This window comes from Zonotrichia albicollis, chromosome 1 (assembly GCF_047830755.1).
Source record: "Zonotrichia albicollis isolate bZonAlb1 chromosome 1, bZonAlb1.hap1, whole genome shotgun sequence".
NCBI lineage: Eukaryota > Metazoa > Chordata > Aves > Passeriformes > Passerellidae > Zonotrichia > Zonotrichia albicollis.
This window is the reverse complement of record NC_133819.1, coordinates 127,098,089-127,125,343: the sequence shown is the minus strand read 5'-3', so window position 1 is coordinate 127,125,343 and position 27,255 is coordinate 127,098,089. Positions and strand designations below refer to the sequence as shown.

The following is a 27,255-nucleotide window of genomic DNA, read 5'->3' as shown; positions in this document are numbered from 1 at the left end:
ATATGTGGCCTAAAAAGCAAAATAGCACTAGATTTTGAAATTTAATATTTTATTTTTTTTGTTCAAAAGACTTGGGAAAAAATCTGCCTTTTTTACTAGATTCTAAATGCTGAAAGAGTTAAATTCATATGAAACAGACAGCCAATGTCTGCAAGATTTGCAAATCTAGTTCTGCATAAACAACAGATTTAGATATGCAAGATCAAATTTCAATAGACCTTGTATTTTGGGGGTGTCACTCAACACAAATCACTCATGCAAGCTTTTCTGATGACAAAGTATTAAATGCTTGGTTTAAAATTCACGTGATTGGATGTACATGCTGCAATCAGACATTTCCTGTTCATGAAAATACATATAATTAAAGAGACAAAAAATGTATGTCAGCTGCCAGATGTGCTATTTGCTTACACAGTGCATACCATAGACAGGGTGAGAGTTTGTCTTTTTACAAACTCTCATTTTTAAGAGTTTTGAAAGCAGTTGTCTCCATAATGATCATCATCTCGGAGCTGCAGGAATGCACACTCTCTATCCCCTAGTGGCTTAGCTTATTATACTTCAAATGCTATGCAAAATCATCTTTGCCACTGCTTTGCAAGGCAGTTGCATAAGAGATTGTGAAGAATTGCAGATGGCACAGTCCCTTCACCACGGAGAAAGGCAGTGCAGACAAACAGCCACAAGGGAAGGGTGCAGCAGCAGCAGGCACAGAGTGTTTGCCTGTGTGTCAGAAAAAAGTGAACTCATTTTACTAGAAAGGGAGATCAGATTGTGAGATATAACTGACACCTTTTAGAATGAGATCATTCACTGGTCTGAAATGGGAAGACTTCATGTCCTCCTGATTTCATTTGGACAATGAACATACCTCATAAGCCTTCAGTTTGGGAATCCAGGATGCTTCATCCTCCTAAATTTCAACCCTTTTGCAAACTCGGTGGTATTTTCACCACATCTGCCTTACCTTCCCAACTTCGTGCTTATAGTTTTTATATTAATTTTAGTAAATTCATCATCTCTTGAAGGTTACATTTGTCTCTATGTATTTTCTCTTAATCTTTAGGAAAGGTTTTATAGTGAGATAAAGAAAAATATTACCCTCAGTTATTAATTTGCAGCCTAAAAGAATTTCATATTGGCTTCCAAATTCTTGTAGTCTTCTTTGTTCATTAGGCTGAGTGTGAAAACATCACTTTCAGCAGTTAACACAGTCACAGTTATCACATTCACCTTCAGTCACACGCTGCCACCCCCTCCCTGCGTGGTAGCCCAGAGGTGACAAACACAGCTAAAAAGGAAACTCTTCACAATGTTTAGAGACATTTGAACCTCCTCAAAACTTGAAACAATTTCCATAAAAGGACATTTGAAGTTTGGATACTCAGTTAAATATGCACATCAGTGTCCTGACTAAGCACAAGAAGAATTAAGATTATTTTAATAAAAAAACAGTGCTCTAGTTCATAAATCCAAAATCTAAGAAACAGGATGCATTCCAGGCTGATGCAGATCAAATATAACAAAACAAAATCTCATATTCTAGACAAAAAAATCCCAAAACAATTTGCCTTTCTTGAAAAAAAATCTCTAGAAGTGATTTCTCTGTAAAATTATGTGTGTTCAAAAATATGGGCTAAAGTACATTTATGTACAATATCTAAAACCAATCTAAACAATGCACACTTTCTTTACAAAAGAATTTGTTAAAGACATTTAGCTTTGGTGATGGAGAAATAACCCGGTGATGATCTGTGTTAATTTGAGAACATCATCTGAGAGACATTTGAAAACACTGGAACTGCTGAAGAAATGCACTTTCCCTCCATTAGCAATAATAGTAATAATAGTAATAGTAATAATAGTAATAGTACTACTACTACTACTACTACTACTAATAGTAGTAGTAGTAGTAGTAATAATGATAGTGCCATTGTGCACTATGAGGGGCCTGGCAGTACCCTAGCACACAATCATTTGGGCTACCCCCATCCAAACTATCTTCATTTTGCTCCAGTCACTCTGCCTCTTGTTTGGGATGTAGAACAAATTACTTTCTTTCTTGTCTTTGGGAATTTGAACATAATTTTTGAATTTTACAAACTTCCCATCCTTTGCTACTACTACTACTACTACTACTGCTGCTGCTACTGCTACCACTACTACTACTACTACTCCTCCTAGTAGTAGTAGTAGTAGTAGAGTGCTTGGAGTTTTTTCTCCTCAGATACTTTGGTGCTAGCAAATGCTGAAGCAGTCATCAGTTGTTTTTATTTATGCCCATTACCTTTTTTATCCCTTAGATAACTTTTTTTCTCACATATTTTTCTAGCCAAACTAATTTCACGAATTCATTAAGATTTGTGGCTGTTCCAAAATTTCTTCTTTCATGAAATCACTTATGCGTTGAGAAAACAAAGAAATAAGTACTGCCAAGTTTTATTTTGCAGTGTAAACATTTCTAGCTTTTTTTTTTCTTTGAAAACTTACAAGATTTTAAAAACTATTCTGCAATGTAAAGTTCCTTATATGTCTAGTCAGTTTTCACAGGAGCTAGACTTTTCAGTTTAGTAAAAGTAAAATTATTTTTTGCTTGTGAATTGATGTTATGAGGTGAAAATATAACTAGACTATCACACCAAAATGCAAGGTCTGTCAGCTCCATTCTTTCTCTTACTAGATAGGAAAAATGTCCTTTCATGGTACAAATTTTTTTTAATAACTCTGAAGTGGAAGGTTATTCTCATAGTACCTCCCAATTCCTGAAAAGCATTTAATCATAAGCAGGACCCCATTTATTTTCAAAAACATTAACATTAATCTAACTTCATCATAACATTTAGTGTACCACTAAATCATGCGCATATTTCACATTAGACATGGTCAAATGGTAAACTTGATGGTATAGAAAGGAGCAGCTGGGACAAAGCTTAAGCTTTGTAGTTTTAATTATCTTTTACAAGCAGTGCAGGTTTGGGAAGTGGGGTACATAGCATTAAGCAGTTGTGACTTCCACATGGAGTTTATTTTAATGTGAATTACTCTGTTAAAGACATTGCTTGGCAAATTTCTGGAGGAAGACTTGCTACCAATAAGGCACCAATGGCATGAAAATATTTTTAAATGGAGGAAACATCAGGAAATTATTCAGTCACATGAAAATTTTTGAAATTTTTCAAATATTTAAATTTCTTGGTATGCTAACATAAGGGATTAATGGATGAAAGAATTTACAGCCAGTACTTTAAAACCCAGTCACTCTTCACAAAATATGATAAAATAATAATCTATATGAAATAACCCATGAAAGTATTTCTATATATCTACTTTTTTCTGGTCTCTCCATGTGCATAAAAACAGATATGACATCGTGCTTAAGGTATAATTGCTTTTAGCTGTTACATTTTGGTGATTACTTACCTTTATTTCAGTTTAATGAGTAAGTTTAAAAAGTTAAAGACAAATCAATATTTGATCTTATATGAAGAAAATTATTTGTAATATCTGGAAGAAATTTCATAAGAAATATGAAGGAGGGAAGCATTATGAAGATTATGATTTGGTTTTATGGCAAGAACACATTTATCCTATTAAAGTCTTACAGTAAATTGTAGTTTTCAGAAATGTCTGCTCCATGATCTTGCCAGGCACAGAGGTAAGACTGACCAGTCAGCAGTTCCTCAGGTCTTCCTTATTTCCGTTTTAAAATGTTCTTGCATGCTCTCCTCACTGCCCTAGGAACTTGAACTCCACCATTTCAAGGTCACTGCAGATAAAGCTGCCTTGGGCTTCACATTCCCACCAGCACCTCCTTGTAGATGAGAACAAGGTCCAACATCACTTCTAAAAGCTCTCTCTCATTTGGAGAATCAAGTTATCACAATACATTCCAGGAATTCCTGCTGTGCTGTCCCTCCAAGAGACATCAGGATGTCCCATGAGGACCAGGGCTTGTGGACGTGAGGCCACTCCTGTCTGTCTTTAGAGGGTCTCATCTGTTTGGGGGGCCTGTAGCAGACCCTCACATAATGTCACCTATCCCTGTCCTTCCATTAAAGCTGAGCCATAAGCCTTTGGTTGGTTCCTTACACATTCCCACCTGAACTTCCATGCACTTCTTATGGTAACCTTCATGTCTAACGAGGAACTCCTGAAGTTCCTGAGCAATTACCCTGTAAAAAACAAAGTTGATAACTTGGGACATCAGTGCCCACTTGATAGTTCAAAGTGGAACTAAAGACTAATATCCAAGTTTATTGTGAATCTGTGTTTAAGGGGTGTACTGAAAATGTATTCTAAATTATTTTAATGGTTTAATGTGTTTTTTCAATGTTAAAAGAATGTAAAAGGAAAATCTTCTTTGAAATCAGAACATTCTTAGCCGAATTAAAGAACAGATAGAATGAAAGATAAAAGCAGAGCATTTTCTGATATTCATGGTTTAGCTGGATTGCCTTCTGTTTTCATCCATAGGTTTTCACCTAAGTTTATTCCTAAGGAATACTGTGTGTTCTTGGCAACTGTGGTTATGGAGAAATGTGAGGTAGAGTTATTCAAGAGCATGGGGAGTTATGAAAGCCATGAATCATGGGATCTTCCAGTGTGAGCTGAGTAGCACCTGCAAAATAATTTTCTGGGGTCAACTAGGTACTGATGGTGATATGAGATTTTTTGGGGGGAGGTTGGATACTTTGGGGTTTTGGCTGCTTGTTTGTGTTTTGTTTCTTTATTCTGTCCTATCCCACTCCCTAACTTGCCTTACTCTGTTAATATAATTGGTTGCAATAGAGAAAATGAATAGAATAACACAGCTTGGAGGAGTCCTGCAGTAGGCATACAGTATAATGCACTGTCTGTTGTATTCCATGGAAGAAAATGACGCAGAGCAACCTTGACATCTCTGCTTAAATGCAAAATAGATCTGCTCTGCATTACTGTTATTTCACTAGAATATATTTGTATTTTTTTGGATTCATAGTTTGGTTAGGTTTTTCAACAGTCACATTTTGGTACTTTTTGGCAAATTAAACAGACCTAAATAAATATAGGGCTGCTTGATATTTTTTTAATTTTAGTTGCATTTCCTTGTCACAAAGTTATGTATTACCTGGAGAACTCCTTTGTCTTCTACTCTTGTCTTCAGTCTTTTACAGAAGTTGGCACTTTTTTCATAACACTTTCACAGAGCAGGGTTAAGGGATGCCCCTCTCATTTTTATGAATATCCTACTACACTATGGAAAACAAAAACACACTGTGTTCTCTCCTGCAAGGTTGAGTGCTACAGAGCAACAGGTTTTTGATATCTTTCTATCATTCTGTTCAAGGAAATATTTTCAAGTAGGTCAGCAGAGGTTTATAGATTAGATGACCCAAAAGGAATTGAATTGATTCAATAGAACTGGTGGCTTAAAAATATATATAATACATTTCTGCTATAAGAAGTTAGTCCAAAATGTTGTGGTGTAGTCAAGGAGTTCTGTGTTTTCAAACTGGCATGCTCATCCATTTAGACCGTATTAAATGCAAACTCCTGTGATATTATTAAATTAACTTTTATAATCCTACTTATAAAGAGATTTACTGCCGAAAAGAGAGATCAAAAGGTTAATTTATTGGAGGAACTCTCACTAGCTATTAGTAAAATTTATAGGTTAGTGCATTTCTAGACATTAATCAGATTTCTATATAAAACAACACATTAGAGTATGCCAATCCAACCTCAGCTTCCAGTGAAGACCTTTTGAGGTTGGATTATTATGCTGTAGCAAAAAAAATATGCTTGGCTAGTCTCAATGGACACAACACATGCTATTGCTTTAAGGCTGCCAAGAAATCCCTGACTAATTTTTCTGGGATCTAAGCTCCACCCACCCCACCCCCACCGCCACCAGATTGGTTATATAAATGAATTCAAAGAAATTGTAAAAATAAAGAAACCAAAAGTACTCAAACTAGGATGCTTGGCTTTAATGGTAACGCTACTTTAGATAACATAGTTATGTGATTTAGGAGCCTAATCCTGACAAAAACTAACAGCATAAAGCCCCTAAATCTCTTGTATACTTTTGAAAATATTGCCTGTTGCCACTCAGACAGTAATTCTCTGAGATTATCTATTTGCCTTGGTTAGAATTCTCTACATCACAAAGCAATTGTATTCAAGTTGGCTTTCATAGGTAAGGACTGTAATTTAGAATTGCAGCAATAGTGATTATATATTGTAACTGACCTCAGGATGTTAATGATATGCAGTCTTCATTCATGTCAAGACAGAATATAACTTGTCTTAGGTACAAATCTTGATGCTGTATCCATAAAGCTTTTGGTTTTTAAGTGAATAAGTAAAACGGATCTGATAGCTGTATTTCTGTAGCTTACTTCAACCATCAGGTCATTCTAGGAATTGCCATGCAGAAAACACCATTTATGCAATATTGAAATACTCAATGGATCGATAGCATGGCAATAATAAGTGTATTTTTAATATGAAAAAAGTCCAGCATTTGTTTCAATTTCTTTACGACAGCATGAAAATGCTTCACATTAACACACAAAAAATGAGTTTGTATGGGTTGGGTTTTTCTGTATTATGGATCTCCTTCATTCCCCAGGATAGAAACCATGGTGATGCAAAAATGACTTGTGCAACTAAAATCACTTTTCCCATGAAATGATGGGCAGCAATGGAAAGATGCAGCAAAAAGGGTGAACTCAGCTAAGCAAATGCTTCAGATCACATCAAAAATTCAGAAATTTCTGGTATTATATAGGAACATAAATACACAGGGGTTTGAAAATACATAAAAGTAGGGAGTTTTTCCTTATCTGCTGAGTACTTGCAGGATGTGTCATTGTGATCTCTTGCTAGAAAAAAACCAAGAACATAAATATAAAAATATTATACAGTGGACATTTTGAATGCTGTTTGATTTTACTGATTTTTAAGCATTCTTTAATTGAAGAACTTGGATTCACAACTCTACCTGCTTCAATTAAATCAGGAACGTAAATTATGAGAACAGTTTGCTCTCTTTTCAGCAGTTCTTAGAGGTTTCCTATGAAACTGGGACATCATTGGGCTTTGCACAGAAATTGTCTGTAATTCCAGACAAGGCAAAAAGACAAGGGCTAAAAAACAAACTAATTAAAAAAATATGAGTTACCCTTTTCATAGACAAGCATGTGTAACTTAATTTATAGTATTTTAAAATGCTTTAAATGACATATTGCCAGAGGATGTATTTATGTGTGCCTGTGCAGTTGCATCTGGATGGTTCTGTCTTTATTCAGAGCTGTGTCAATGCTATGACCATTTCTAATATGCACTGTGCTTCTGCATATGCCCCTTAGCAGAATATTAGCCTCTTAGCTTGGATACTCAGGCATTCTTTAAAGCTGGCTCTGTTTAGCCAGCTCAGGTTATAGGTAAAAAACCTAGGTCGGTTTGTACCATCTCTGTAGACACAGACATCCAGGCTCTGAGGAAGTAAAACCTAAAGCACTACATCATTGTGAAATGATAACTTTCTGTCTCTGTATATTCATCCATAAGTTCAGAGTAGCTTCTAGATAAAATAACCTCTATTCTGTCACAAAATACTTTATAAAAGGAATATTCTCATTGAGCTTCTCAGTGTTTCTGACTTCCAAGTATTTTTTTACCTTGGTTCTCTTTTTCTGCAAAGCCTGGTTTAAATGGCAGCAAAGCAGACTCACATTTATAGATGAAGGCTCACAGATTTATGATGTGAAATCATTTGAACTCATCCAACAATACAAGCTTCAAAGATGAGGTTTTCATAAATATCATCAATTTTGGCAGGCATACATCAATCTATGTCTAAGTATGAAAAAAATTGCAAAGACTCCAAAATAACCAGGCAAAGTTAAAGGGTAAATTACCAGTCTCTGTGCAATGCTAAGTAGTATGAAAATAGGTAAGTTTCTTATAAAAATAAGCAACACAATTTCTGATGAGATGACTTCTGGGAAGATACCTCCTGCATTGCACACACCATCACCTCCTCTTCATCAGTGAGTGATTGCCAGCAAAATGCAATCCTTCTGTATTGCAATAATCAGTAGTAAAAGTATGAAAAATGGGAACAGGAAAATAGGTCACCACAAACATAATTTTCCAGTGCTTCTCATGCATGCAAAATTCTGAACATGTAAATATATAAACTTATACAAAGCCTTTGACATAATGTTGATCAAAATTGTTAATCAAAAAACATCCAATTGGTTATGTTCTGAAAAGGAATTCTGGTTTTTCACTTGCAAAAAACCAACATTTATACAAAAAATATTAAAATATGTCTCTTTATGCCTACTTTTATGAAGTTTCTATTTAGTTATTAGATTAGCAATAATATAATGGGAAACGGAAAGAACTAGATTTTACTTTAAAAAAACACCACAGTCCCAAAATAACAAGAAAATAACAAGCTGCAATGAGGGAAACACAGATCATATTTAAAAATTAAAATGAAAACAAAAAACACTGAACAGAAAAAAAACCAGCAAGCCCAAACCCACATTTTTCCTCCTAAATATGTAAGGCATTTCAGTACTTGTAGAAATGCTTTGCTATGTTGAAAAATAATCCTCAGTGTAATCAGAGTTGCAATACTTCTCAAAAAAAAAAAAAAGATGAAAAAAAAGAGAAAGAAAGGTAACTCAAGCAAAATTTTAACCATTCTGAAGACAGCTTAAATTATGTCCTCTCAGAAAAACCAGAACCCAATGAACCTCAAGATCCCAGGGAAATCTGAAGTTCCTGTGGTGCTCTGTACAAGTTTCCGCCAGTAGTAAAGATGAGCATATTTCTTTAACACACACATGCAAATAGACATGACTGATCAGCAGCAGGCAAGTGTAGATAGGACTATTAGATGCATCCAATACGTACAAATAACACTCATATAAATGACACAAAGCCCTCAGTCTTTTCCAGCCTGGCCCAGGCCTGGTTCCACTCATATCCAAGTCCAACACCAGCCAGCTAAACTTCTCCCCAGTTAGTCTGAGTTGAGTTTGCTAGCACCTCACACACACACATAAAAGAGGATGAGCACTCACTCAGATCTCTGTAAGGACAGAAACAGGAATTTACCAAGAAGCAAGGAGAGACCATACCATGATCACAGACAGAAAACATGCAAGTGTAGTCTGTTGACATGAGACTGCCTTCTACAATAGCCTCTCTCCATTTTTTTCTAATATTTGATCCTTCTAAGTTGTCTATAATCAATTTAACAAATTCCCATAATCCCTTCAAGCATTTAATAAAAAAAAATTATTAATATCCTATAGTAAGTTTTTTCTTTCAAACCAAATTCAGGATACTCAAATTTCCTTTTTAACCAATTACAAAGTTGTGATTGATCTGCCCAAAGTCACCAGAGGTCTTGTGCCTTTAGCAGCCCATCTAGCAACTCTGGTTTTCACAGAATCACAGAATAGTTGGAGTTGGAAGGGACCCAGAAGAATGACCGACACTTAAATGGATGGCCCATACAAGGATGGAGCCTGTGGCATTGGCAGATTTCATTACCTACTCCCTTCACGAGTCTATATGTGTTTCTTGTTTTCTTTGCCTTTCCTATTCCTTGCCTTGGCCTTTTAACCAGATGTTCTTACAAAACAAATGTCCTACATTGCACCAATCCTTACAGAACAGTGTCTAAAAATCAAGGCTTGCCCTCTCCTTTTCTCTGTCTGTTTCACTTTCTCTATGAGTAGAATAAAACATTTGGAAGAAGTTGAAAAGCTAGCAAAAGACAAGAGGGGAAGGACATATTCTGCAACACACATCTTGCATACCCATATCCCTTTGGCACGCATCAAATTTATTTTTGAATTTTCTGAATATTTCAGGAATAAAGACCACTTAAAAAAGATATATTAGAGAGATCTTAGTTGTCCTTGTCTTTTTAAAAATAAACAACAATGCTGAGAATTTTCTGCTTGTGAATATATAAATATATATTATATATATAGCATATATAACATATATAATATATATAATATACATAATATATAATATATATCATATACATTATATACAATGCATATATAATATATAATATATAATATATAATAATATATAATATACAATATATAATATATAATATATATTATATATTTAGTATTATATATTTAGTATTACATATTTATTATAGATTATATGCATATATATATATATATATATATATATATATATATATATATAAAAAAATTCAACTGTTTACCTTTTATAAAATTACCGAGGGCTCAAAGTTCATTCCAGTGCTACAGACATTTTAGACTGAAAAACAGAACTGGCTCTATCTTATATTAACTGTATTGTTTGTGTCATTTCATCTCTTCATGCATTCACATTAAAAAATTAAAAATGTAAAATGTCAATACAGGAATTCTTACAAACCTTTTCACAAATGTTATAAATTGTATTTTAATTTTTGTTTCTTAGTGAATTTATTTTCATCCAAAACATTTATAAACAAATGGTTTCCTATCCTGAAAATACACCTATAAACCAACTAGCTGGAAAAAATGCTGATATCTATCTTCTTATTTTTCTAAAATAAGAATAAGATCAATTATTAGAGTATTGAATCTCTTCTACTAATTGCTCAAAGAACTCAAGTTTACATTAAGCATAAACATCTACTAACCAGGCTGTCAAAGAATGACAAAAAGTTCCAAAGATCAGGATGGATTGTTTGCTATAGTATGATCCTGTTCAGAGTATCTAGGTGTTGCAATAGATTAAATTACTAAAATTGACAATTGTAATGTTTTCTTAAGGGACTTGTTTAAAAAAATTAAAATTCAGCAATGACATGCAGAGAAACTTCTGTCTCAGGCATATTGACATTTAAAAACTGCTGTTTACACATGATTTTATGTAGATTTCTAATGTAGAATGTATTAAAAAAAAAAAAAATCAAACAGTTCCAAAAAGGGTTTGGGGGTTTCTGTCATGTCCAAGGGTTGTTTCAGAAAAAAAAATTTATTAAGAACAACTTTACAATTACAGTGTAAAATGTTTTCTAGCTTTGAAGTGCATTCACTGTAATTGGGTCACCAAATTTTTCCATGATGGTTGTTAATTTCTGAAAGTTAGAGTCTTTTTCAGCTCCTTTTCTTGTACAAGTCGAAGTGCGCTAAGAAAGAAGTGTTGGACTGTCTCCATTATCTTTCCTGTGGGAATTATTACCTAAATATTACATTATTTATTTTAGCAGTGACTGATAGAAGCTTCTACATGGTTTGGGTAAGTTAAAATTTGGTCATGTTTACAACCAAGTAGGTTAACTCTAGTAAGCTGTGTAATTGTGCAATTTCCATGGCAGACCTGAGGGTCAGCAAAGGTCGCTGCTGCTCTTGGGTTTTAGCAGATTCATGGCACCTGCTCTTCATCTTTGAATTTCTGAGATCTTGATACCCGAGGTTATCCTCCTCGCATACATGTGGTTGAAGTGTCTCTGCACCCATGATTTCTTTGATGCATCTTTACAATGACACTTTTGGGACCTAAATTATATATATAGAAAAATATGGAACCATTTCATACAGACTCATAAAGTTTATATGAGTGATCTTTTTATCAAGATTAAAGACCAAGTATGTGGTGAAGTCAGTAAAAGAAAGTGTTTATTGCATAGCTTGTGTCTGCTGTCTAGATTTTATTTTTCCAAACTATCCATATTCCATATTTTGTAGTTGTTTTTTTTCAAGCGGCATCCATGAAACTGGGTCCAGAATAGGTACTGAGGACTCTTGATACCCTTGCAAGGTGAAAAAAAATAGTAAATTAATTCATCAAGATAAATATGAATAAAAACACTTTTCTTAGGGTTTCATTTAATTGAATGACACATTCCCCTATTGCAAGTCTAAATCAAGGTTCATTATTGCAGTGTTTGTAATAAGTATAATTTTTTGATAATAAGGTGCATGAAATTATGACAAATAGAAGAAAAAAAAAATGTATGGAAATGTGACTCTATGAGATTTCCTTTCTTCTAAATGTATTTTTACAAGTACTGTGGAAACCATTTGAAATGTCTTTTTCATTTTATTAGCACTAATTGTACACTTGCATATTCTAGGTAAGATTTGGAAACTCTGATCTTTTCAGTTCATGCGTTTTGATGATCCCGGCACAGAAATCAATGATGACTAAATGCTACATTCAGCTGGGACTGTTCTGATGTATTTTTTAAAGACTTAGGAATCCCCAGTTCAGTAAATGGATTTCATCTAGTATAAAACTACAAAAAGACTACTAAAAGGCTAAAAAAACTAGAAAAGAGTGTTACAAACCATTACGCCTGAAATTTTTTTATTTGAGCAACAATTATTTAGATTATGTGTCTGTCCAATTGTATGGTTAAGTTGTCATTCAGTTTTCTAAAATATTCATGCATAATATGTATTGTCAGCCTTACATCAATCTAAGCAATAGATGTTGCTTTTTTAAAAATAAAAAAAAAGATTAATGACAAAGTGACTTGATAGATTCTAAGAAATGTTTTATATTAATAATGAAATTACAAATTACATAAGAAACTATTATATAAATGATCAATTTTTGTGTTATTACACCCAAATCTCTTTAAATATTTAAGTTATTCTAGTCAAAAGCAAGAAGTAAAGCTTGCTAGAAAATAGTGCTTTGGTTTACTAACAGTTTTCAAGTTCCAGATTTTTTGTTCTGCATTGGCACGAAAACAAAACCTTTTAAATGCCACTTCAAACTGGAAGTGTGTCAAAATTTTTGCCTCATGTTGAAAAGGTCAATCTTTTGATGCAAGCCTTTCTCTCCTGAGTGTTTGTTCTCAATCAAAACCTTTACACTGAAAATATTGTAAATGTCTCTGGACTGTTTCTGAAAAGTGTTTTGTATTCAACAAATGATCCTGTTCAATTGTGATTGTTCATAAATAGTCAAAACAGTGAACATTGGTGTCCTGGAGGTTTGTGGTACCTTGCCTCTAAACTCCCTGTAAGGCACCCCACCATACTACAGGGAATATTCTTGCATAGAGATAGAACTGGTAAATATCAATTTTTTCTTTCCTCCTGAATGTACCTGTCTGGTGACTGGCTAACTTGCTGCTACCAGAAGAAATGGATAATCACAGGGTTCTCACAATTCTTGTTTTCAAGAAGAAGGAACTGAACCTCTCTCTTCAACAAAATTTTAGAGGGTGGAGCAATGGCACAAGAAGGACTTATCTTTGAGCTTGGCAGGGTGTTCAGTAGTTGGGTAAGACTGATGAGAACTTCTTATGGGTGAGTTTTAGATGGCATGATCACACAAAGAGGCAAATTACAAATAAAACATTGTGAAGCATATTCTTATTTCAACATTACTAAGTCCATTACTACATCTTTGTATAATGTACTAAAAAAAGAATTTCACTTTTTTTTATTCAATTTCTGCTCAAGTATTATGATAGTACTGGAAAATTACTCAAGAAAATAATGACTTTGGATTTTGCTTGGCAGTAGGCAGGTGCAATAAACATCAATCACAGTAAAATTTTGACAATAGTATTTGTATTTCTGTACCACTCAAAGCACTGATAACTCTGTATTTTAAAGACAAGATTTGTCTCCCTGAAGGAAGCAGATAAGTGCCATAAGCACAGACAGGTACATATAGACCTACATAGCAGATCTTATGTGACAGAGACTTTCTGGTGAGTGGTTGATTGTCTCTTTAAACACCAGGCATTAGATGGTATCAGAATTACAACTTATTGCCTCTGTCAAATCTATGCCACAGTGTTTGACATATACTGCACATATATATTGCCTGAATTATGTAAAAACACAGAAGTCTTTCTGACTTTATTAAAATTATACCTGTGGCAAATCAGCACTTCTGTAATGCAGTTTTTATTGCTTTACCTAGCCATAAAAGCCAGTCTGGATGGAGAAAAATATATATCCTCAGCAAAATTACTTTTCAGAACTGGAAAAAACAACTAAAACCAAAACAAAACAAAAACTCACCACCACCATCAGCAAAAAAAGCCAGAATCATGGTCAGGACAGCCAGTGGGAAAAGTCTTATTCACAAGAAGTACTCAAACAAGCTAAGAAGCCAAAAAGAGCACTGTGTTGGATTTTGTGCCACCAGCAAAATGTTTATTGGGCAAGAGTCACAAGTCCTTCTGTCTAGAACCTAGAAGGAGAGTAAGACACTCTGAGGGGATTTGGAACAAGAAACTTTTTAGTCTTATTTCAAAGAGTATATAATTATTTTTTCTGAAATAAAGTAATAAAATATCTCTGAAAGAAGATTAAGGGAATTTTGTGGTGAATGTCTATTTACTACAGAAAAGCTAGAATAGGAATACACAGTAATGCCCTGTAAACCCTGCTTTTGTCTATTCTGATAGAAGAATATATTCCCCCATAGTTCTGGACTCACTCATGAAATAATTTCAGAATAGGTTTGTAGAATATAAAGAAACATTTTCACCTGGTTCTGTATATATATAAACACACAGTCATATCACTGGCAGTATCTGAAATAACAACCCATATGCTCTCCAACAAAACACAGACAGCTCTCAGTTGCAGCCCCTAAAACGTGGTGATCATATTAAGACTGTCACATCCAGAGCTCTGTGTTTCAGCTATATTTAGCACAGCAATATTCCTGCAAGCTTTATATACAGGAAAGATATCTGATTTTCTTTTGCTTATTTTCAACACTGCATGCAACACAGCAGCAAACTAGCACTTCATACAGACATTTTGCTTTATTGAACCAGAGAACGAAACAACCACTTTCAATATAAATGGAGAAGAATTGTGCACAGCTTAGATACAGCCCAGGAACAAGCAAATCACAGACTGCTTCTTCACCTCAGCCTCCCATGTGTTCATTTGCAGCAGATCTGTGAGGCGCTGCAAGCTGACAGGTGAAATCATTTGCCTCATAGATCATGAATGGAGCTACAGGAAGATGAATTGCATGCAAAAAAGCAGACAAAAATCAACAATACATGACATACTGAAGTAATGAGAATCCTGCAGTAAATTAGGGAACTCACTAAAAAAAAATTAAAAATACAGCAGCTGCACTTCAGACTATAACAGAAGGAGATGTGATGAACTAAGCTTAGATGAACATTAAGTACATTGCAGCTGTGATATATGGGCTATAATAGAGGATGACTGCTAATTCCAGAAGGCTAGTAATTTCTGAAGATATTTCTTTTAGAGAATTCTTGGGCTAGCCTGTTGTGCTAACAAGCTATTTTGTTAGCTGCTGGACATATATTGAGATAGTTTTACCAGTGTCCATCTCCTGAACAATAATAGGAGAGATTATGGAAATACTGTTTTAATATGAAACATTACCAGAACATTTACAATTAACATATACGATTTTCAGCAAAACATCTCTATATTCTGTTTGGTCACTTGCAATGCCCATTTTTCATAAACTGATATGTTTAATTGTAATTGTACCTCGAGGTTAGATTACTTTATTTTCTGTCAGAATAAAGCATTCAATTGTTAACTATAGCAAAAATCCAGAAGTGGGACAATCCAGTTTTTGCTGGACTGAGGTGTAAGAGAGCACATTGGAGCTGTATTTAGGAATGGCTAAAGACAGAGAATGGCATTCTTCAGTTCTGTATTCTCTGGGAAAAAATACTCTCTGGAGAAAATACTGCTACTACTTCTACAGGTGCTGCTACGGCAGTGCTGATGGAGTCCACACTTCACATGGTGGCTGCATGTGCATCATGCTCATGTTCAACACATCATCCACATGGAGGATGGAGCAGTATCACCTGCATGTCAACACATTTATTGAAAACTTTTATCTGAGAAAGATTAACTTACTGCAGAAAAAAACCCAGAGAAGCCAGAATTCTTTTTCTGTATGAATGAAATGTAGCACTGTAAGATGGTATATTTCTGTTTGGAGCTGGTGGAAGTAGAAGTTCTTTTAAAATCTCAATAAATGTTGTTCCCATCTTTCCAGACCTTCTTGGCATAAGCAATCAGGCAATCAGCCAAACATAGGCTGATCACACATCTGAGTGCTGTGAGCAGGAGCATTGGTCTAAATCCTGAACACTTACATTTATATAGTTTTCTGAGAAGGACTAATGCTTCACAAAACCCACCCTTTCACCAAGCTGGGCATGAATCCAGCTTGGAGAGGACAGAAAGGCAGCTCACACTGAGGGGGAGGAGGGCAGCCCTGCAGGGGGGTAAGCACAGGCTGGAGAAGCTGCCTTGAAGAGGACAGAAGGACACAGGGCCCTCCTCAGGGTGAGGGCCCACAACCATGGGTCAGGGACCAGGCTGGTGGTGCAGCTCTCAAGAGAAGGCTCTGGGATGCTGGAGAGAACCAGCAAGGAGCACCCTCAGCCCCTTGAACCCCCTCAAAAGCCCCTTTCAGGCCAGAGACCCCTGTGCCAGTCAGAGCTGTAGTTGCCCCTGTGTTCTGCCTGCCATCCTGATGTCTTCAAGGGGTAGGCAGCATAAGGGTTATGAAAACAAACAAGACTTCACCTAGAGTGAGAGAGTCCCCTTTCATCTGTCCTTTTGCTAGTACAAAGGGCATGTAATACCTCAAACACCCTTTCAAATTAAAATTTCAGTCAAAAAAGTCTAGCCATGTTCAAGCAAAAGTAGTATTGGGGACATACATAGTTCTGTGTGAAAGAATAATATGCTGCTATTATTCTTACATTAACCCAACACAGATATGAAAGGAGAGTGGAAAAGGAGATGCTCAGTTTGACTCCTTCATTAACATCACTTTAACCAAGAGGTTAAGCCTTTGAGTTTGATGGGAGTTATCTCCTTGTGTTGCGCCACTTCTACATCTGTTAATCTGGAATGTCTCTGGGAAAGTTAACAGAAATATACCTTTGTAAGAGTCAATCTCTGCCAGGTCTGAACTGAGAGATCTTTTTCCCACAAACTCCCATTGCAATTACTTTTAGTGTTAGCATATCTGTTTTAAGTTGTAATAGTGGAAGAAGGTTAGACCCCAATATTTCAGTAATAAATTTTGCACTAGGAGCTTTAAAGCCTGTTTTTAAATGAAACAAGTTAGGACAAAACCCTTTAATCCTGAAAGTTTAAGGACTGAGATAAAGGGAGCAGAGCACTCCAGGTGCTTCGCCTTGAAAGCAGTACAATACCTCATTCAGTTGGCTAAAGTGGATGGCTGGTGTCATAATTTCCTGCCTAAAAGTCCTCCTGAAATCATTACTCATATCATTATATTTAAATTGGTGAAATTATCTTCTAAAAGTGAAGTAATTCACAGTGGAGAGTCTCAAAAAATAACTCTGTGTTAGGGAGATTTTATGACTGAAACAGATCTGAGTCTGAACAAAAAAATTTAGGATATAAATGTTTTGCTTATTTGCAATTTTGTTTATTTGTATGCAATAATAATTATAATCACCCTTGTAGTATAATACATGGCATATAGTATAACATATAGTGCATGTTTGTATATATTTAAGTATAATACCTACCATACATATGTTGTATATATACATGCATGCATTCACTTATAAACATTATGTATACTATGCAAAAAAATCATTATGATTGAATCACTATGATACAGAAAAAGGACTGTCTTTAGTATCATTATAAATAAGAAACCTGGTACACATCCTTCTCCGTCTTGTCAAAACTTAACTGTACAATTCTAAATCTTTCTTTGGTCCCACAAAGCAGAAATTTTCCCACTGAAAGATTTTTTCCAATGCTCCATGAACATGTGGAATAGACAGGATGTTGCTGTTTGAAATTATTAAGGAATAGATTTTTGAAGTCTTAAGGTCCTGAACTTTTTTGATCTTGATTTATGTGAGTGAAAAAGAGAAACCTGTGACTTGAAGGCAGTTTTGGTACTAATCAGGGTGCTCAGATGACAGTGGACAGTGCAGAAATGTGGAACTTCATTCCATTCTACTGCTTTTACCATGTCAAAGTTCCCTTATCTATGATGAATTATGTTTTAATAACACCTCAAGCCACATCTACTAATTTTTTTAGTTTTATTTTAATTTATATTTCTTTTTTATATCTTTAATATTCTTTTCTTGCATGATGTTGGTGCTACTTCACTATAGCAATAAACAGTATTTATGCGCTGGTATTTTTACCTGTTGTAGACCTCTTTCTTGTGAGAATAAAGGCTTGTGACTTGCACAGATGGCAAACAAATCTACACTGTCATCACTGTTGGGATGACTGCACTGCTACTAGCAGAAAATCATTTTATGCCTGTAAGCATGGACATGTGTGTACACAAATATACACACAAATATTTATGTAAATGTAGTGACACTCTTTGGGAATAGAGGGAAATGAATAGATCTCCTGTACCTTCATATTCCACTTTTGTTCTGTGCAGTGTAACCTTGACTACATAGAGGATAATCAATGTCTGTCAGTCTGTCATTAATCTTTACAAACGCTCTACAACTGAGTAATTATTAAGCAATTAAATGCCAACTTCTGCTTTTAAATAACAGTAATAGTGTGACACAAACTTATAAAAATAGGGAATTAGAAGATAAGGATTGTGATAGATCCTTTAGTCACATTGCTATGAAAAACCTACCACTACTTAAAGAAATAATGACAATCATTTAAAGAAATTTTTCTCTAGATTAAATTCTTATTTTTCCTCCATTATTAATAATTAGAGGTTTTTGATAAGTACAATATTCTTTCTTTTTAAAGTCAGAAGCACATATCACTAACTCAAAGAAAATGGAAAACATAGCTCTTTTAAAATTTTTGGTTCATTATGATCTTCCTGCCACCATTTCTGCTCACCCTTTATTTGAGATTCAGTGATCTCAAATTATAGGGGATATTGAATTCACAGGCTTATAGAGAGAGTAAGACATATGAGGAGTGGCTGAGGAAACTGGGGCTGTTTAGCCTGGAGAAAAGGAGGTTCAGGGGGGACCTTATTGCTTTCTACAGCTACCTGAAAGAAGGCTGTAACAAGGAAAGGCTTGGTTTCTTCTCCCAGGCAACCAGTGATAAGGATGGGCTAAGAGGATAAAGTCTTAAAGTTGCACCAGGGGAGGTTCAAGCAGAATTTCTTCACTGAAATGGTAGTTGGAACAGGCTGCCTAGGGAGGTGGTGGAACACACCATCCTTGGAAGTGTTCAAGAAACAGCAGGACATGGCAATTTGTGCTCTAGTCTAGTTGGCATGGCAGTGTTCAGCCAAAGGCTGGACTTGATGATGTTGGAGGTCTTTTCCAACGTTATGGATTCTGTTCCTGGTTTGTCATGATGTTTAAGAGGTTTTACTCTGCCTATCCACTTCTTTCATGGAAAACAGCAGCTCTAAGATGAGACAAAGTAAATTGATACACAATGTTATGGTAATTTGTGAAACCTAAATTAGCTCAATGAACATGACATCAGGCATGCAGAGGTCTTTATCCAGTGTGCTGGAATAATTTCTCACTGTATACTCTGTGCCCATTTTTAAAATTATGGCAGGTCTTACTGGAGAGCTAAGACCTTGGAATTTCTAGTTAATTTTGAGAAAAGTAGTTTTTAAATGTCTAAATAACTTTGAAGCATGCTGTCCATTAGCAGTAATAGAAATAACAGCCATTTACAAGGTCTTTACATGTATTTCAGATTTCTTAGAACATACAACTGGGTATTGGAGCAGTTTCTGCTAGGCATTATGTAAACATTTAAGATATCCTTCCTCAAGATGTTTACTGGACAAGTAAAAGAGTTATAAAGTAGATGTCAAAGGAAAATGAAAAGTGAACTCCTCATTCTCGTACAGCATTAAAATTTCACTGGTGTAAAAAAAAATGAGAGTCCTTTTTCAAGGTGCTCCTAAGACTCCAAATGAAAAATTGTGTTTTCAATTGGTAGTTGTACTTCAAATGTGAGTTGAGCAAACTGAATGAGTCAAATGAACCTCAGGGAAAAATTATGTAAGAAAGCTTAATGCACTGTCTAACCTCAAGAATCAAGGAAAAACAAAATTATATCAGACCTCTAGTACATAGAAGAGTTCACAAAACCAAATAAGGCAACAATCTCTTTTCCTGTTACTTGAAGACTTTTTCAGGTCTGTGATCTCTGAAGGTCTGTGATCATTGCAAACTTTTTCATGGCACTCAGATCTTCCTGGTGCCAGCCACATTGAGGGCCAATCTATCAAATCACACCACCTACCGTTTAAAAGACTCTGTGAAATGACAGAAAAAATTCAATTAATCCTATACCATTTGGAGAGGTCAGTTGAGATCATTTGGGAATATAGAAGCAGAGGAGACATGTAGTGCCAGTTCAGTGCTTTTCTATCTCAAGCACCACAACATACAAATTCCATCTGAAAATCATCTTCAATCTAAAGAAAAACTTCAGGTTTGTCCTGGTGTTATTGCACTGAAAATTTTATAGATAATGAAATTTGACAGTGAAAGTGTAAGGTTTAGGAATGATATTATAACATTTCTTTAACTTCTGAAATAATTTGTGGCCAGTTTGTACCTGATGTTGGCTTTTATTTGCAATAGCCCTTCAGTGTGTCCCTCCTGCTCTGTGTGAGATGACAGTAACCATATGCAATCTTAGCCTTTTTGTATTCCCTGTCTAGACAAGACAAGCTCTTTTATTTCCAGTTGTGCCATAAGGTTTCTGTTCCCTCTTTTCCCCTGTGTTCTCCTTCCACATTTGTCCAGGCAGGGCATCGTTCTGGAGAAAGCTCAGGCTGGTTGAGCATGGACAGCTCCATGACCAAAGGTTGCCAGCGTAGCGGGGCTGGTCTCACTGCTCCTGTCACTGCCTTCAAATTTGTGCCAACAGGTAAGTGAGAAGAAATCTCCCTGGTCACAGCTACAATGAACTGTAAAGAGACAGGAGATTGTCCTGAGCAGCTAAATGACTTTTAAAACTCTGAAAAGGAAATGTCAGAAAGCTGTAGCATCTGTGTGCTGCAGAAATCTCTGCTGGTCATAAGTGTTCAATAATTTCTGAGTAATAATACTGAGTAGCTTGTTTGAACAGAATATAAATTAATGAACAGAATTGCAAGAAAATCCCAAAGCCAACTACACTAATAAATGATGCCTTGTAAGAAATGCATTTCCTTTATCTGGTTTTCACATAAGAGCCAACATAAACTGATTTTTTTTCCTCTCAAAATGAAAACTGTTGTAGTGTGTTATAAGTTTCTCAGTTTGCTCCCCCATTTTATGTACTGTACCCTCCTTTGTTCTTTGTAAATGGTTCCTCTCTCCCCAGTTTTTCCCGCCACTGCCTCCTTGCCAGTTAAGTTGCCTAGTTACCATACTATTTTTAGTTGCTAATGTTACAGTTTGTAGAACCGCTCCTCCCTCATCCCACCTTATAAGTGGATGTTTTCTCCTCCCTGGGCACAGTCAATCACCCCCCACTCCTCCCAGGTTTCGAGAACCTTCTCCTCTCTGGGGGTTGTGGTTGGCTGTGGTCCCGGGGCCCCTCCTTTACTTTGTATTCGTTGGTTTCTGGTGTATGTCAGTTATGTTCAGTACTTCCCTTTGAGTTTCCCCATTGGATAGCTGGGCTCCCCTCCTCTCTCCTCCCCTTCCCTTTAAAACCTTGTCTCTCCCCCTGTTCGGGGCCATTTTGCTGGTTGGTGCCCCTCCTCATTGGTGCCTCCGGATCACCCAATAAACCAACTGTTCACCCCCAGCAAGTGGTCACCTCCTTTATCGTCTCTCGTGCGCCACTCCGAGCTCTTCCTACAGCCCAGCCTGAGGCCAAGACGCCGAGGGGGGCTGGCTTCTTATGCGCAGGGGCGTTGGCCTTCTCACCCCTTGTGCTAGCCGGATCTAGGGCCGCATACGCCCTCGCGCAGAAAACAAAAGTTGGGCAATAATTGTTTCCAGATAATAAATCAAGAATGGATATTTATTAAGCTATCATAGAAGATACAAAAAAAAAATAGCATTCTTTGAGGCCTGAAGACAAGTCCCTATATCTTTGAAACAAAAGAGAAAAATATAAGAAAATTCTTGCTTCTATGTAACATGATAGGAAAATTAATATACTGTTGAAAGAGATGATGACAGAAACTGAAGTAAACTTAATTGTAGTTTAAAAATTAAAATACAGAAAATGTTAATACCATGTAAACTACAGAGGACCTCGAAATAGAATTTATAGAAATAGAGAGATTTGTGATTATGATGAGTATTGGGAGAAGTACTTTATGATAATTTGCATTAACATAGGAATAAAAAGTAAAGTAGTTTAGAGCTTTAAATTGAAATAATTTAAATGAAGACATATCTGCTTGCTATTTTAAAACCTTTCAAAATGTTTTCCCTTTCGACTGGGGACTTGTTTAGAATATTGAAAATAGCTTCCTAGCTAAATAGACTTTTTAAAATTTAGATAAATTAATAAATAAAAACAAGAGGACAAGCTTCACATTCAATGTGAAAGTTGCACTTTATTAATGATATGTGTTACATTCATCTGTCTGGTTTTAGTCTCATCTATGCTACTCTGATATGTAAATGTGTTTAAATATATTGAGGAACATTAAGTTTATACATCTAAACATTTACTTAATTTCTTTCTCCATAAGACAGTGTTAGGTATGAAAGTTATATCTCAGAAATTCCATGTGAATAAATCTGACTGAAAATGACCTTGAAACAAAATTTTAGTTCTGACTGTGTGGCAGAACAGACTTTTGAAATGAGACAATACTGAGACTTGAGCTGCACTGATTTAAATAACTTAGAGCAGAGCTTGGAATGCAGTCTCTGTTATCATATCTCCGTGATTCATGCTTTATAGTGCCACTTTATGATCCACACCATTTTCTTCCATTCAAATCAGTAGGTGATCTGGCAGATGACTTTTCAGCGACCTGGCTTTATTGTGTATTCATTAGAGAGATCTGAGAAGACTGCAAAGAAGGGAGTAAGGCTACAGATAAAGCTGACTACAGAACCTAGAAATCTATCCTTTCTCTTCATTACTCATATAAAAATTTGCTTCTAAGTGTATGCGAAGTCTATGATACATATTCAGAGCTTCTGTGAATTTATATCCAAAAGAGATACTACAAAGGTACGGTGTCAAGATTAGAACATAAGTCTGTACAGGAAACTTAAGAAATATTCCCAGTTAATGCAGCTCCAGTGTCCCTGCTGTACAAAATGCTAGTCCATCCACAGTCAGAGAAATGTGACCAAAAAAACCCCAATAAAAACCCAAAAAAGTGTGCATTGAAAACAGATATATCGTTCATTTTAGGCTATAACCATTGAAAAAATTATTTAAATAAAACTAAATCAGCTTTAGAGGATATACATTAATAACTTTTTTTTTATTTCTAATGATCTAACAGTTATCAATCAATGCAATTTAGAATTTATTGCTGTTCAAAACTGGGGCAAAATGGTAAAAGTAGTTTTTTCCTCATAAAAAGATTTAATATTTATACATAAGTCAACAGAGGTTTATAGTCTGCCTAGTCAAGGGAACATTTCTTCTTTAACAGACTTAGTTTGTCTTACATTGTACGTAGAATTCTAGGACCAGGTTATAAATAAAAAGTCAGAGGCATAGCAGAACGCAGCCATGTGAAGAATTTGTTTTCCCTCAAGAGAGCCTTTAAAGTCAGAATTATTTGATTAATTTTCATGTTTTATGAATTATTTACAATTTAATCTTTAACAACCAAATACATACAATTTTGAATCCAGATCGATTTTACAGAGTTAATTAACTGGTCCATCAATGCAGTACAAATTCAAAACTGCAAGAAATAAGGTAACATATGCAATGATTTCCTTGGATTTTATCCATTTTCCTTTTTCTGCTGGTGGGTTTGCACCATCAAAATATAAACAAAACTTGCTATATTGCCTTGCTTTGTTTCAGTTACATAAATGCCTTTTTAAATTCCATTTTTTAAGTTCTAGAAGGCATATATTACTTGAACTGATTCAGAGATACTTTTCAAATATTTTTGGTTCTATTTTTGCAGCTCTTTTACCACATTTGTTTCATTATATCTCTTTTTGAGTAGAGTTGCTTTGGGGATTTTTTTGATAGAGCAAATGGTATTTAGACAGACAATATGGCTGTCTGTGAAAAAGATATACTTAACACCAGCAGCTTTATGAAAAGTATTCCAAGCCTTGATAATAGGCTTAAATATCTTCAGGACAGGGTAGAGATACCCCAGACATTTTGAAGACATAAAGCATTATAAGCACAGCAATATGAAACTAATTTGCCCTTCTCCATGTCAGGTATATTAACTCACAGTGAACTCCATATCTCTGTGGGGAGAGTATTTTCCAGCCCAGGAGCCAGCTGCTTCCTGAGGAAATTGCATTGCTATCTGCAAAGTTCGATCTTTTTTTTTTAGTTTAATTTAAGTATGTACACTTTAATTCAACTGTCCATCGTGAAGGTTAAGCTAGATATTAGGAGAGGTTTGACCATCAGAGGAGAATGGTTCTGAAGTGGACTTTCATTAGGAAGGTAAGAAATCTAAATTATAATAAAGTGAAGTTTAATATATTTAGATGTGCCTCTGTGGTATGGCTGCCTAAGACAGAAAAAGATTAGGCTTGATAGCCCAGTGAGTAGCATCTGCATTATGTTCCCAATGATTTATTCAGCCTCACAGGGCAGCATAATTTACTAAACCAATGTCATAGCTACACCTAAATTGTAGCTTCACCATAACTCCTCTGAGAATCCTGAAAAACATATATATATATAAATGTGTGTGTGTGTGTGTGTGTGTGTGTGTGTGTGTGTGTGTGTGCGCGCGCGCGTGTATATATATATTTGTGTCTGAATGTGTAACAAAACTGCAAAATTATAGATTTTTCCATAAATGCCAATTTCCCAAGTCACTTTTAAAGGTAATATTATTACTAGTTTACTAAGGAAAGTTGTATTTCACGCATGCATTTTCAAACATAAGTGTAGTACAATTGTCAGCATCAGTTCCCTCAACCAAGTTACCTGGGTAGACAACAGGGTCTAGGGTGAATAGAACTTTTTACCAGGGCCTGCATTGATGGGGCAAGTGGTAACAGAAAGAGGATAGGTTTACATTAGATATCCTGAGGAAGAAATTCTTCACTGCAAGGGTGGTGAGGCACTGGAACAGGTGCCCAGAGAAGATGTGGATGCCCCATGCCATTTTTCTAGCCCAGGATGTGGCTTTGAGCAACCTGGTCTAGTGGAAAGTGTCATGGGGGCTGGAAGGGATGATCTTTAGGATCCTTTCTAATGCAAGTCATGCTATGATTTTATGATTTTTGATATCTTCTTTTCATTACTTTTAAATACAATAGTTCTTCCTTCCCAAAAGTAGAAAGTGGAGGCAATTGCATTTATTGTACTTGTTTATAAAGTGAACTTATCATCAAGGCAGGATTTTGATGTACAGCACTGTATGAATTTGACTTCAATGCCTCAAGTTTTGACTGTCTGAGCTGTTCTATTTGCTGATACCACACCCTCTTTATAAATGCGAACAAACAGAAATGCTGCTCATTTTCCTCATAGTGCAATCATATTTTAGCTGAAATTCTCAGAGAGATTTTATTAAACTGCTTAAGGATGGTTTTGCCAATGGTGTGGTTTTGCTTGTTTTCTGAAATATCCTAACACAAAGGCTGCCTGGAACTAGAGAATCTATTTTGTAAATGATGTCAAAGTTTTGGAATTCACCATTAGTCTTTATTGGAATGTGAGATCTCTCAAAATATCTAGAAGAAACTGCACCCAAAACCTTAGATTTCAGTATTTTCAGGTCCACCTGGAATAAATGAGATTTAAATAACCCTTCTCAAGTCTTACCACTGCCCTGGCTGCAGTCAAAGCAGAGACTCAGATATCAATAAACAGCTGAAAACTCTACACCCACCTATATAGATTATGTATCTGGCAGGACCTAATAATGAATTATGCATATCTGTCCCAAGCTTTAATCGTACACCAAAACAAAACCCTGTCTCTGCAGCCTATCCAGAATCTCCTTAGGCTCTATATTCGTCTGTATAGCTCTTACTGTAGTTCTCAGAGGTTTATAATATGGAGCAGTCAAAATGACTGTTCACCCACTAATCAAGATAAAGGGGGGTAAAATGAATAGCCACACATTTTTGCTATTTATAGGGTAATTTAATTTTTATAATTTTAATTTTTTTTAGAACATATCAGCATAACAATGACTCCATTTTTAGGCAAGAAACAAATAATACAGCTACAAGCAATGTTAGATGCAAGTCTCTGGAGATGAAGGGGTAAGCATGTTCTATAGAGTGTACTCTCTGCTTTGTAGAACTGTTGTTTAGATCCAGTTTTTTCCCCAGCTTTTAAATAAGTTTCTGTGACATTCTTTTGTCAGTAATATGTGGCTGGTAAAGATGATGGATGTGGCCATAAGCTATCCTGAGCACTTTCACCCACTTGCTGATAGTATTTGGACAAAGTCACAAGGAACCTGCTGAAACAGCATAATTTGAAAGAAACCCATGGGCCAAAACATGTGATCAAGTATTACAATTGACTTTTTTTGAGCTCTTTTTGGTGTTTATCCACAAAATATTTGAATTCAGCTCAAAAATAATAATAAAATTCAAAAATCTGAGAAATAGTTTGCAGATCAATGAGAAGCAGTCCTGCCAGTTCTTTTAAACAATGTCAGTTTTCTCTTCAAACTGAATAAAAAATACAGAAGTTTTTCTACAAAATTTGATGAAAAATCTACTAGTTTTTCAAGCAGATGTGTGAATGTAAACATTTTAGATTATAAAAGCCAATCTGATAAAACTGTCACTAACAAAATGAAATTATGTTGATTCAATGTATCATAAAGTATATTAATCAGCATATTTGTCCTTATTTTCATTTACCCTACCTCATTATGGTTCTTCTAACAGGTGACACACAAAACTAATGTTAAACAGACTGATAAAAAACAAGAGATTAAATCTATGTTAGCAAAAAGGAGCAGTGTAAAAAATTCTTAATATGTGGTAGCACAAGGTCACTTTGCAGGTACATTGCTTTTTCTGGCTCTTTGTCCTCTGTATAGATTCTTACAGTAATAACAATTATATAACAATAATGGATAATTTCTTACCTATATGCAATATCACCTGGGAAAAGAATAGCAAATACCCTAGAGAAGCAGAATGAAAATTGTGGGTCAGAG

The 27,255-nt window shown here is 35.4% G+C and overlaps 1 long non-coding RNA gene across 1 annotated transcript in view; it reads left to right on the top strand.

The window, feature by feature from the left end:
- Positions 1-27,255, top strand: part of LOC113460379 (uncharacterized) — a 149,315-nt gene that overhangs the window by 10,088 nt on the left and 111,972 nt on the right. Inside the window, exon 2 of the long non-coding RNA XR_012577263.1 lies at positions 20,753-20,876. This is a non-coding gene — a long non-coding RNA (uncharacterized LOC113460379). The remainder of the gene's footprint in view (positions 1-20,752; positions 20,877-27,255) is intronic.